A 14,327-nucleotide genomic window follows, 5' to 3' on the forward strand; every position below is an offset into this window, starting at 1 on the left:
ACTGCGGTATATCGCTTAGAGTTGCTAGAGCCTATGGACACTGTTAATGCCGCTGTTCATCTTGAGACACCAGGGTCAAGTCTCAAGTGTATTGCGTAATGTCTGTTCGGATTCTCAAATCGAAGGCCACGGGAATAGCTGAGCCGGTGTTTACCACTTCAGTTTCTCTTTCAAACCTCATTCTAAGGTAAACATGTCATACTCAGAGGCGGATTATCCGTAAGGCAAACTAGGCACATACCTAGGGGCGTGTAGTTACAAGGGGCGCGCGAGCTCAGAATCTTATACCTTTAAACGAGCAATTCTTGTATATATATATATATATATATATATAATCTGTCTCGCGGAAACCGCTCCAACGATTTTTATAAAATTTAGTATACAGGGGATTTCGGGGGCCATAAATCGATCTAGCTACGATTTATTTTCAGAAAATGTCGTTTTATTCGTGTTTTCAATAATCAAATTTATCGATAATCGACTCTATGACTCTTCCCGACATCTATTAGCGAATAATAATACTATTTATAATAATTGAGAACTGCTTTAAACACACAATAACACTAAAGCTATTTCAGCAGATGGCATTGTTAAGCCACCCGAAGCCAATGAGTGTTTGGTTTAAGGTTAGACCAAGAAAATGAATTGTTTATTTATATTATTTGTGTCATTTTAACTCAGGTGTTCACTTAACAATGCCTAAGCGGTCTTGGAATATTTCATCATTTTATCAATATGTAATTCGTATTTAAATATTTATCAACAAAAAAAATACCGGTCATCGTCTAGTTTTCAAATAAATAAAGAAAATAACATATCGACGATTAAGAACTAAATGCTGATCTATAATCTAAATATTATGTCATCCCTCTTGATTTCTTCACAGTTATAACGTCATATTTCATTCCCGCATTAGCGTAACTACAAGGGTCTTGGTCTACTAAAGTCTAGGGCTTGATGACACAACGTCATCGTAATTGCAAAAACAACTAGTTAAAATCTATAGTATTATGGTGGTCATTATGGCCGGTATAGGGGCGCCGATAAAGTGATTGCCAAGGGCCCTCTGGATCTTTAATCCGCCACTGGTCACACTTCTTAGTAGGTACTATGGAGCGTTTAAAAACCGGATGGTAAGTGGCATGAATGAACTCTTTAAGCACACTCTATTTTTTTCGTTGCTTAGATGGGTGGACAAGCTCACAGCCCACCTGGTGTTAAGTGGTTACTGGAGCCCATATACATCTACAACGTAAATGCGCCACCCACCTTGTGATATAAGTTCTAAAGTCTCAGTATAGTTACAACGGCTGCCCCACCCTTCAAGCCGAAACGCATTACTGCTTCACGGCAGAAATAGGCAGGGTGGTGGTACCTACCCGTGCGGACTCACAAGAGGTCCTACCACCAGTAATTACGCAAATTATCATTTTGTGATTGAACGCAGCGGTATTGAGGTTGTAAAGTTGAACTCTGTTCCTGGTGAGATGAAGGAATCGTAACAAACTTTATTCATGAAGATCCGGGGTCAGCATTTAATAATAGCTATTCACGTTCGCCATTCCACTCTTAAAATTAGTTTGACTTTTGGTTATAAAAGGATTCGAATAAATTATTTCGAACGGAAGCTTCGGATACGGAGCTTAATCGCTTACAAAACTTTAATCGAACCTTTACCCAATTTTTCGTTTAAGTAACCGTTTTCCCTTTCTGTTTTGACTGACTAAAATCGAATTTATAATACTTAATCTGGCCATAAATACTGTTACAATTAAAAATAAACAAAATATTACATTTGAATTTGGAATCTGTCATTTTTATATGATTGCTCATTGAGTTTTCTCATTTTGGCGCCACTACATTGTACAATATTTTGCGATATTAAAATGGAGTAGGAATAGGTATAAAAATTTAGCGCTATGACATTCCATCATTGAGGAAGTCATTTGGGAATACGAGCTACTTACATACATATTTCAAGAGAAAAATGTGTACCTACATCCCTCAGAATTTCAACGGCGGCACAGTCGCATGGCTAGATACGAGTACATCAGGCATCTTATCCTTTAGACCACGGTAACTCATCATCATCATCATCATCAACCTGTATCTCTCCATTGCTGGATGTAGGCCTCTCCCATAGTCCGCCACAATGAACGATCCTCCGCCTTCCGCATCCAATCTCTCCCAGCATATCGCCGCAAGTCATCGGTCCAACAGGCAGGGGGACGCCCAACGCTGCGTTTACCGGTACGCGGTCTCCAGTCCAGAACACGTCTGCTCCATCGGCCATCGGTTCTGCGACACGTATGTCCGGCCCATTGCCACTTCAGCTTGCTAACCTTTAGGACTATGTCGGTTACTTTGGTTCTTTGACGAATTTCATCATTTCTGACTCGATCCATCAAAGAAACTCCGAGCATACATCTTTCCATAGCACGCTGAGCGACTTTGAGCTTACGGACCAAACCTACGGTTAATGTCCATGTTTCAGCGCCATATGTCATGACCGGCAGCACACAAGCGTTGAAAACTTTTGTCTTTAAGCATTGCGGGATTGCTGAGTTCAAGATGTGACGGAGTTTTCCATACGCAGCCCAGCCCAACTGTATGCGCCTATCAGCTTCCTTCTCAAAGTTGGCCCTGCCCAGCTGAATAATTTGGCCTAGATAGGTGACTCATGTATGTTTATTTTTGAAAAATCTTAGAACCGTTAAATGCGGAACAACCTTAATGTGGCACCACGCACTAAGCCAAGGGTTCAGTTGCCTGAATTGCATTTACATGCTATCGGCTTTTGACCCTATAATTTGTTCCGGAATTTTCAAATGTGTATTCTTAAGATTTTTTGCTCCGTAGACAGATGAACGAGCTAACGTTCCATCTAGTGTAAAGTGAATAGGCAGCGTGGTGGTAGCTACCCGTGCGGACTCACAAGAGGTCCTACCACCAGTAATTACGCAAATTATAGTTTTGCGTGTTTGATTTTTATTACACGATGTTATTCCTTCACCGTGGAAGTCAATCGTGATCATGTGTTGAGTACGTATTTCATTAGAAAAATCGGTACCCGCCTGAGATTCGAACATCCGTGCATCGCTCAACACGAATGCACCGGACATCGTATCCTTTAGGCCACGACGACTTATTCCGGCACTAGACCACCAAACAGTGACCATGATATTTTTAGGGCTAAGTTTTCGTTTGGGGCATTGGCTATGCTCTAACCAACAAGATAACCGCTTTCGATTATAAAAATAATTCATTTTTCATTTTATTCATCATTCATTTCGATGACGAAAGAGTTTAAACAAACAAAGATTCGCGCGTTCGTGTGCAGTATACACTCCGTACACGTCATTATCGTTAACGAGCCGTTTATGCGGCATTATTAGCGCGACGGAATTATTATCGTTTCCACATTAATGAAAAGAACACAAAAATGTAATAAAAACAAAACACTAATCAATAAACCAATGACTGAATTTGAAAATAAATTTCCATATATATTACACAATATTCATTTGGATATAGGATTTATTGCCAGTCTTATGATATATAATATTTTAAATGACGATATAGCAATATTTTAAAATATCAACTTCATAGGTAAACCTATTGTTTAGATTAGTCTTAAAAACAGAAAAAAAGTGTGTACCTACACTTTTTTTCTAGGGACAGAAGAATAACAAGGTAAAGAAGTAGAATGAAAGTAGTATGTATGTATAACCAATTGATTTGTGTACGCCCTTGTAGAGTAATGCGTAGCTTATCTAATATTTAGCAGTTCATTACATAAACATAAATAATTTCGATATTAATCGTATAAGTGCTTTAATCAGACATAGCGGCTTCTATTTTTAACCAACTTCAAAAAAGGAGGAGGTCCTCAATTCGACTCTATATTTTTTTATGTTTGTTACCTCATAGCTTTTGACTGGGTGGATCGATTTTGATGATTCTTTTTTTATTAGAAAGCTGACGCTTCCCGTGTGGTCCCATTAGTCCAGTTCTGATAATGGTATCCATGAGAAATATAAGTCTTAAATTTGTATTAAGTACATGCGCGACAAATAGATAAATAACTCAATAACACAATATCACGCCAACCGATTTCGATGATTATTGTTTTAGTGTATAGAAGTCGTCGTGGTCTAAAGGATAAGACGTCTGGTGCATTCGTGTTGAAGCGATGCACCGGTGTTCGAATCCCGCAGGCGGGTACCAATTTTTCTAATGAAATACGTACTCAACAAATGTTCACAATTGACTTGCATGGTGAAGGAATAACATCGTGTAGTAAAAATCAAACCCGCAAAATTATAATTTGCGTAATTACTGGTGGTAGGACCACTTGTGAGTCCGCGCGGATAGGTACCACCGCCCTGCCTATTTCTGCCGTGAAGCAGTAATGCGTTTCGGTTTGAAGGGTGGGGCAGCCGTTGTAACTATACTGAGACCTTAGAACTTGTATCTCAAGGTGGGTGGCGCATTTACGTTGTAGATGTTTATGGGCTCCAGTAACGACTTAACACCAGGTGGACTGTGAGCTCGTCCACCCATATAAGCCATAAAAAAAAAATATTGATTTGTTTCGGAATATCTTTTTTTTTCTATTTAAAGTCCATTTTTGTTAAAGCATGTCTATTTACAATTATTGACAACCAAGAATCATATCGAACTAATACGAAATGAACTAAACCGTAGTAATGTGAATGTGCAAACAACACAAATATAATTAAAACCTATCTGAGTAAAGATACACATGTTTTTATCGAATTTTCCAAAACTTTTTCACTTCCTACTGACAATAAAATATTTTCTCTTTTATCAGAAACTGATTTACGATGTTTTGTTTCTTACGAATTAGAGACGCTTGTAAATAAATGTATGACGCTTTATTATGTATTAGAGACGCTTGTTAATAAATAAATGTAATAAATGTATGAAGTACTTATGTCAATTTCAACCATTTCAATTTGGTTAGACGCATCAAATTTAATTGAATTTATGAGTTGACTAAAAGAAATATTTTATTTCCTACAACTTTAACATATGCCAAAAATATTATTGAGTTCGTTTTATGTAAAGCTATTTTTGGTTGCTATGTCAGTGTGTTATATGACTTATTACTTCTATGTTGCTCGCGGCATGAAACTCCGAACGTATTGAAATTTGTTTCAAGCGACATTGAGCCCTGTTTCAGTGCATAAGTAAACTCAAATTCGTATGAATGAATCCGCTGAATATGAAAATACTGAAATGATCATTTTATGGAGACGTTTTTTGCCTATTCATTCTAAGTCGTTTTATTACACACGCATAGAAACGCATTCTGTGGTCTCTTTTTCATTTCTAAAAAATTCTTCCCTGAAGAATAAATGAAGTACATTTACGGAAACATATCAATGTCTGTGTCCAACGGCACTGTAAACTCACCTCGAAGGAGCAAATGACTGGTAGCAGGGTATGTTGTGAGCGCGCACGAATAGATGTCACTATAATTCTGCTCCAAAGCAATCAATTCTTTCGATTGAAATGGCTGCATAGCCCGCTATACAAATTAATCCATATACGGAAAACTTAAAAAAATGTGTTTTTGTTTATTGCTGAGATGGGTGGACGAGCTCACAGCCCACCTGGTGTTAAGTGGTTACTGGAGCCCATAGACATCTACTGAGATCTACATCAACTGAGACCTTAGAACTCGTATCGCAAGATAGATATCTCAACATTCACGTTGCAAATGTCTATGGGCTCCGGTAACCATTTAACATCAGGTGAGCCGTGAGCTCGTCCACCCAACTATGCAATAAAGAAAAATTAAAAAAATAAATATCATATTACAATTATATAAATGTTGTTGATAGTTTTCGAAGGAAACGCGCATTTGGTCTACGAGAAAATCATCACCATGGCGTTCAAGACATATCAGACTCGCTACAAGAGGGGTTAGGTGATGGCCAGCGCCCAGTCTTCAGATCTAATAAAGTCAAAAGCGTTCCCTTATAGCCACGCTCGCCTTCATCGAGTTCTATGATCCGGTACTACACCAGGTGGGCTGTGAGCTCGTCCACCCATCTAAGCAATAAAAAAAGTTTTTACCATACAACAGCTGCCCCATCCTTCCAATAGGCAGGGTGATGGTACCTATCCACGTCACAAGAGGTCCTAACACCAGTAAAAAGCTCCCGCGCAGTCCCATACACTATGCGACAAGACGTTTTCTGGACGTGTACAACTTTTTATAGCAATGAGTGGTGTTTTAGTAGGAAGTATCGTTGCAATTTCCTTTTATTGACTAAATTTTGTCTTTTTTATGGCAATCATCATCATCATTCTCCTGCCCTTCTCCCAGTCACCTGGAGTCGGCCCAACATCTTTTCTCCTTCCATACTCCTCTACCATATATCATTTCATCGCTCTCTCCCCTCTTACACATATCTTCTTTCACGCAATCCACTCATTTCTTCTTAGGTCTACCTTTTCATCTATATCCTTCCACATAGTTAACACTCTCTTGCCAACCTCATTTTCATTTCGTCTCATCACATGTCCATACCATCCCAAACGCGCACTTCTCAACTTCTCTGTCACAGGTGCCACTTTCCTCTAAGTTTTCCTCTCCTCTTTTTTGTTATGCGAATATGATGTCAAATTTGCTCACTTAAAGTGGATGACCTCATTCACGTTGTAATCACTCATGAACATCCAACTAGTACTAGACCAGACTGAAAATACAGCGGTCCCTATTATTAGCTGACCATCCGGTCACGAGAACTTTGCACTTGACACGTGTTTAGAAATACAATATACACAAAACATTAAATACACTGTCGATTCTATTTTGTTTACTCTGTGTTGAGAACACGCGAGGAATGTTTCATTCATGCCTACTGTGTTTTATTTTTAGTTGCCATTCATAGCGTTGTGAATGTTGCCCAGCGGAATCACACGAACGTCCGTGGCCTAATGGGTTAGACGTTTGGTATGCTCTGAATGGTGCTACAATGCCAGTCCTCAAATACTTACTGTCTTCTTCTATATGGTTCCCTCACTGCTGAGGATCGCGACCGCATGTGACGCTCCTCCACTGTGTTCGGTCATGGGTGGCATGGACCGTATGGTATAGACTACCACTAAGTGCTTCTCTTACTAGATCTGACCGTCCGGCTAATGTTCTGCCCGCGGCGCGCTTGCCCTCTATGCGACCCGCAATTATGAGCTTCTCAGAATTCATGTCTGGGAGACCGCATGATGTGTCCGAAGAAACTCATAACACGTTCCCGGAAGATGGAAGAGAGCCTTTTTTACACGCTTTATATTAGCTTCACTTGTACGCAAGTTTGTATGTTTGTAACTGACTCTTTTAGACGCGATTTTGACCCACTTTAAACGGCCATATTTCATTAAAACTTTGTAGATTTATCAACGACCGATGACAATTCAATATTAAAAAACAAATTGAAAAAATTTAAATTCAACAAAAAAATGAAAAATAAATTTAAGTCGAAAATAGTGTAAAATGAAATATATTTTATTGTTAAAAAAAGCGTGGTGTTATTAGTTATAAATATTTTTCAGTCAATTTAAATTTATTAAAATTTATTTTCTATTTTTTAGTTGAATTTTATATAAAGCGTGTTTTTTAGTTTTTTTAAACTATTATTTATTTTTGGATGCTTAGCTCCCTTAGAATGGACTCGTTCGTTCTCAATACTGTAGAAGTTAAAATTATTTTGAACGTTTGACTTCCTTTTGTGTCGTATAACAACTGCGCCCCCCACAAACCGAAACAAATGCTTCGCGACAGTAACGAGAAGGAATATGGTACAAATTCGGGCAGATTCGAGATACTTTAATTCAAGCACTGGTAATATTCTGAAGAAATTATTAAAAATGCTTAAAATTTGAATATTAGCATAAACCCTTCACTTAATAATATTAGACCAGGTGTCTTATCTATTAGACCAGGCACGCTTATTTTTTATGCAGACTCACATTCAACATTAATTATAGACGACATCCATTCAATAACAAAAACTAACTCTTATTAACATTTAGACAATAAGCAAAACATTAATAACTAACTAAACATTAACAAAAAAATATCATATTTGAAAAGGAAATTAAGGATAAAGAAATAGAGGCTTTTTTTTTTTTATTTGATTAATTTATTATTAGTCGACAAAACAACTCATGATCCATTAATATTCTCTTCTTCTATTCTTCTACTACCTACTTTATTTGATTATATTTTGTTGAGAAATTCCCATAGATAACAACAGTTGGAATTTTGTGTGGGCATTGTTATCCGATGGAGGGGAAGCTTTTAAAGTGAACTTATTTTCCGGCTCGCTTAAGCTACTGAAAAACTTAACGAATGAAAAATTCCTAATCCTTGTACAGTTAAGCCCAAAAGCTTCATTTACTATTATTTTTATATTTAACCGTATCTTAAATTTCCAAAGACGAATCACTCCCCACCTGGTCTTTAGCGCAATCGCATCACTCACTAGCACATCCAACACCCACACACTCGTTTGATTGATCTCAGATATCAGAAAATATGAATACGGTTAAAATCTTAAACAGAAGTGTTTACAATGGATTTTATCATGGAGTACAATTGTTTTAAGGAAATTGAAAAACATTTTCTCTTAGCAGCTGAGATTGGAAAACTCACAGCTTATCTTTTTTTTATTGCTTAGATGGCTGGACGAGTTCACAGCCCACCTGGTGTAGTACCGGATCATAGAACTCGATGAAGGCGAGCGTGGCTATAAGGGAACGCTTTTGACTTTATTAGATCTGAAGACTGGGCGCTGGCCATCAGTGTTTGGTTTAAGGTTAGACCAAGAAAATGAATTGTTTATTTATATTATTTGTGTCATTTTAACTCACGTGTTCACTTAACAATGCCTAAGCGATCTTGGAATATTTGATCATTTTATCAATATGTAATTCGTTAATTAAATATTTATCAACAAAAAAAAATACCGGTCATCGTCTAGTTTTCAAATAAATAAAGAAAATAACATATCGACGATTAAGAATTAAATGCTGATCTATAATCTAAATCTTCTGTCGTCCCTCTTGATTTCTTCACAGTTATAACGTCATATTTCAACGCGTAAGTACGAGGGTCTTGGTCTACTAAAGTCTAAGGTTTGATGAGACAACGACATCGTAATTGCAAAAACAACTAGTTAAAATCTATAGTATTATGGTGGTCATTATGGCCGGTATAGGGGCGCCGATAAAGTGATTGCCAAGGGCCCTCTGGATCTTTAATCCGCCACTGATCACACTTCTTAGTAGGTACTATGGAGCGTTTAAAAACCGGATGGTAAGTGGCATGAATGAACTCTTTAAGCAAACTGTTTTTTTTTTGTTGCTTAGATGGGTGGACGAACTCACAGCCCACCTGGTGTTAAGTGGTTACTGGAGCTCATAAACATCTACAACGTAAATGCCGCCACCCACCTTGAGATATGAGTTCTAAGGTCTCAGTATAATTCAAACCGAAACGCATTACTGTTTCACGGCAGAAATAGGCAGGGTGGCTACCTACCCGTGCGAACTCACAAGAGGTCCTACCACCAGTAATTACGCAAATTATAATTTTGCGGGTTAGATTTTTATCACACGATGCTATCCCTTCACCGTGAAAGTCGAAGACATTGGGGAAGCCTATGTCCAGCAGTGTGCATATAAAAGCTGATGATGATGATGATGATGTAAAACGCGTCCCGAGCCAACCCAATCCGACATCATACACGAGGACATTGACATAAAATACTTAATACCCCAACTCATTAAGACATACCTACCATTGGCGTTTATCCTGGGGTCCTCTTATCGTGAAGATGAAGATCCAAAGAAACTGCCAGACCTTAAGAAGGTAATCTTATGAAGAAATGAAATAAATTAAACAATACTTTTGTATACAATTAAAGGGTTAAATTAGATGTAAGTCGAAATACTAACGTCGACGAATAGCATCTTAGTAGTCTAGGATCACAAAATAATAAATCAAACGAGAGATTAAGCGGGAAAAGTAGTTTAATTATATTTAATGGACGCTATCACAAACCGATGAAAGCGCTATAATCGCTTTGCTTTTCGTCAACCAAGATCGCACGGTTGCTTACTAGGAGAAACATGCATAGCTAGGACAGTTTGGGTTTCAGAATTACGGACTATGGCTTGAAAATAGATAAAGGCTATTGCTACTAAACAAGCATGATAAGAATGTGGTAATTTTTGTTAAAGACGCCATTCAACTAATTGACTAGTGAAATATCTGGTTACTTATTCTTGGCAGAAATAAGTGTGATAAGAACCCGCGTGGGCTCACAGCATGTTACAACTAGAAGACCGCCAGTGCCTTCGTTGTGAAAAAGTTTTTTTTGTTCTAAAATATTTCTAATTCTAATTCTGAATTCTAATTTTGAAATTTTCCTACTATGCGTACCTTATGTTTACGAACGGCCTTTGCGACAAATTGCATCATTAACAAAAAAAGTCGTGTGGCACTCTGGGACTGCCGCGGTAAAGCTATTGCATAGCATTTTTTATCAACGTATGCAATTATAATTAGACAATAATAATTTCATATTAAAGCAATAATAAAATAAGCCCACGCTATATTTGTAAACATTAACAAAAGTAAAACATTAACTGTCTCCTCACACTCATAACCTAGACCGCGCGAGAGAGAGATGGGCAGACTTTTCATGATGCGCATGCAGTGCGACGTCACGCCGCGCGCTTATTCACAAACACTACACAAGCGCAACGTGTGAATGTGTTGAACGCGTGCTACATGGTAGGCGGAGTGGGGAGTGTTAGGTTTTATTTTAGTTACGGAATTTCTTGATTCGATCGCCGCGCTCAAAGCCTGCGATAAAAGCTATGCAATAGCTTAAAATATATATGTAGTTATATCGTATAATAAAAATGAAATCAAAGCTTCTTAATTACTGAGATTGTCAGCCTGCGTGGGTGTTCCTGTTCGATCTCTGCCACATAACAACTACGCGTAGAGCTCCTAAAACAAGAACATATTTAAACACAATACAATTCTATCTCGATGTGAGCTTCTAAATGGAGCATTCTCATTGTACTGTAGACATTACATCGGGTTTCGGCAATCACTTAACATCCGGTGGGCCGTTAATTCGTTTGTCCATCTACATCAATACAAAATGATACCGCATTATTCTCAATGAAATGCCTTTCCGAAGGTAATGTTACGAAGCACAAAAACATTATATTTACGCTTTTGATTGTATGAAAAGATCCATCAATTAGTTCATAAAATAGAGCTTTAACCTTCAACTTTGACGAGTTTATTTGTAAAGGAAGCGTATTATGTAATATTAATAATTACATCCAAAGCTAACCATTTTTTTCGTCGCAAAGTAAATCTCTTAAGGAGTTTCCATGAAACAATTATAGCAAAACAAAAAACGTGAGCGCCCTTGAACATACTCGTACTTCACATTACCTGCATACGTATTCATAAGAATAAAAACAATACTGATGCGCCCTCAGTCTTGAACTTGTGACCTACCGACGCATGTTCAAGATGGAGCAATTTTACAGAGCTCCTGCTATTTTATTTATTTATTTCATTTACTTCAGATTTTGCATCGATATTACACTCATTACACTGCATTAACATTTCATTTATACTAGAATTAAAGAAAAATAATAACTACAATCTCGGACTAAAACAAAAGCAATAATAATAATAATAAAAACAAAAAATCAAATAATAATAATAATAAAACAAAAACTCAGAATTAACATGAAAACTACCTTAACCTAAAGGTAATTTGAAAATCTGTGCTTTCAGGTCTGATCACGTGAGCTTTCCAATACACCATTAAAACCATAGGCTTAAAGTAGGAATTCGACCACACGAAAACATTTCGTCAATTATTTTTGATCAATCCAATAAAATATGTTTCGAAAACAAAGAAAGCAGAGAAAAGTTAATGAACTGAACCGTTTTGATGTTACGCGTAGTAACATAGGTGATAACTTCCCACGAGATTTGGAGTTTAGAAGCGAACTCTAAAAATCATCTGAAGTTATCAGTTTTTTTATCAGGACACACATTAATAATAAATTTCAATATAATAACGCGTTTAGGGTGCTGGTGGTGCTGCCCCGTTTTTGTAGCTGGGATGTTTACAGACGCGCACATAGATTGTTTTTACGCTACCATGCGTAAGAGGTGTGCATCTCTGGTAAGCAGGGCCAGCTCCAACAGTATCCTGAGCATGATCGCAAGCAGGCTGAACTGCGAATACATGGGTCGCTGTGGTGCCATCTCCCATGGGATGTTACGACAGTAATTCATTGTGATGTAAATATAACTACTAACATAGGTCTTATTAACAATTTATATGAGTCATGGTTACTTGCAATAAAAACATTATTATTATTATTAAAAAGAATAATCAAATCTAATGCCAATAAGAGATATACATTTTTATTTAACATTCACGTGATATGAAAATACAAAAGTGTGCCGTTAAAAGCGCGGCGCCATTTGTAAATCTAGCTTAAAACATTTTTCAACGTGCGAATTCAATGCTCTTCCATTAGACCTGATGTTTTGTGATATATTGGGCTCACGGTAATCAATCTTATAGATTTATTACAAAATGAGAATAGCTTTGGCAGTCTTATACTATTTACCTAAAATACGTGAAATGCTGGGATACAATTGAACCACAATTTCAATTTTGTCATTGAAATAACTATTGCACTGTTATTGAAACAGCTTTGAATTAGTTAATTTAAGAAATCACCTATTTTTTTTTTATTGTCCTTAGAGGCAGACAAGCATACGGTCCATCTTATGGTGAGTGGTTACCATCGCCCATGGACGTCAGCACTGTGCCAGGGGCAGAGCCAAGCCGCTGCCTACCGTATACCGTATATCGTAATAGTACTTAGCTATTCACAAGCCTCGTTTGAAGAAGGACTAATGCTTGGGAAACACCGTGGAGGGAAGTTCATTCCAAACTGAGGTTGAACGCAGTGGCTCCAGACAATATGGATGAACTCTACTCCGGCGGCGGGCGGTGCGATGGTAAAAACAAGATGATGGGATCATCTCAAACAATTGCTCCAATTATTTGTATCCTTTGACATCATATGAGTTATAACAATCCGTCTGCTGATCATAATTTTTATCATCAAAAAACACAAAAAACAACATTAAACACACTTGTTTGGGCAGAGAGACCATTACACAATGACGTCATCGTTCAGACGCGCACAACATTTGTTTTATAGGAAAGGGATAGAAGAAACAAACTTATATTTAATTAGCTTAAACTATTTCTAACAAGAAATAAGGTTTTGAGTACACTTAAATTATACTCTGTTACACTTTTTACTAAGCTCCATCAAGACTTTGACAGGCCATTCGACTTCACAATTCAGCAAAATTCCCAGTAAATTAAGCTTATAACAGAGCATCGCAATAAATCGTATCTTGCGACACAACATTTACCGATCGTATTGTTAAGTAAGCAAATGTAATCAGTACAGTTTTATGATGATGAAGACTATCCCACAGTTGTTTCACGTTTGATACAGTCAATTGTTTGGTTTTTACGATATCTTTACGATCCCTCGAATATTTTCTCAGTTATTAATGTAGCCGAGTCGAAGTAGTGTGGGCGGGTATTTGTTGGGGAAATCGAAGTTTATGATATCCGTATTTTACCGCATTAGTTACGAAGCCCAATGATGGACGTGTTCCTCACAATCGTAAAGTCATAGGATCTTTAGTAGTTCTTTTGACGTTCAACAAGTATGTACTTTCATTTATGTTGAATAAATTTTTTTTGATTTGATTTGATTTGATTTGATCGAATTGAGCATCTACAACGAAACTTCGAGCTTTAGCGGTTTGACAAATTTATTATCACTGTCAGTAGGAACGAACTGGCTATGACCGAGAAAAAATGCTTTTAAGATGTATTCTAAAGACGGATGAAAATAACTGTGTTTTTTTTATTCCTCTAAAATGCATTGCGTTTCTTTTTATTTTTTATTGCATAGATCGGTGAACGAGTGCACAGCCCACCTTGTGTTAAGTGGTTACCGAAGCCCATAGACATCTACAACGTAAACACCGCCACCTAGCTTGAGATATGAGTTCTAACATGGTCTCAATATAGTTACAACGGATGGCCCACCCTTCAAACCGAAACGCATTACTGCTTCACGGCAGAAATAGGTAGGGTGGTTATACCTACCCGTGCGGACTCCCAAGAGGTCCTACCACCAGTAATTCA

This window comes from Bombyx mandarina, chromosome 22 (assembly GCF_030267445.1).
Source record: "Bombyx mandarina strain Sakado chromosome 22, ASM3026744v2".
In the NCBI taxonomy this organism is placed as follows: domain Eukaryota; kingdom Metazoa; phylum Arthropoda; class Insecta; order Lepidoptera; family Bombycidae; genus Bombyx; species Bombyx mandarina.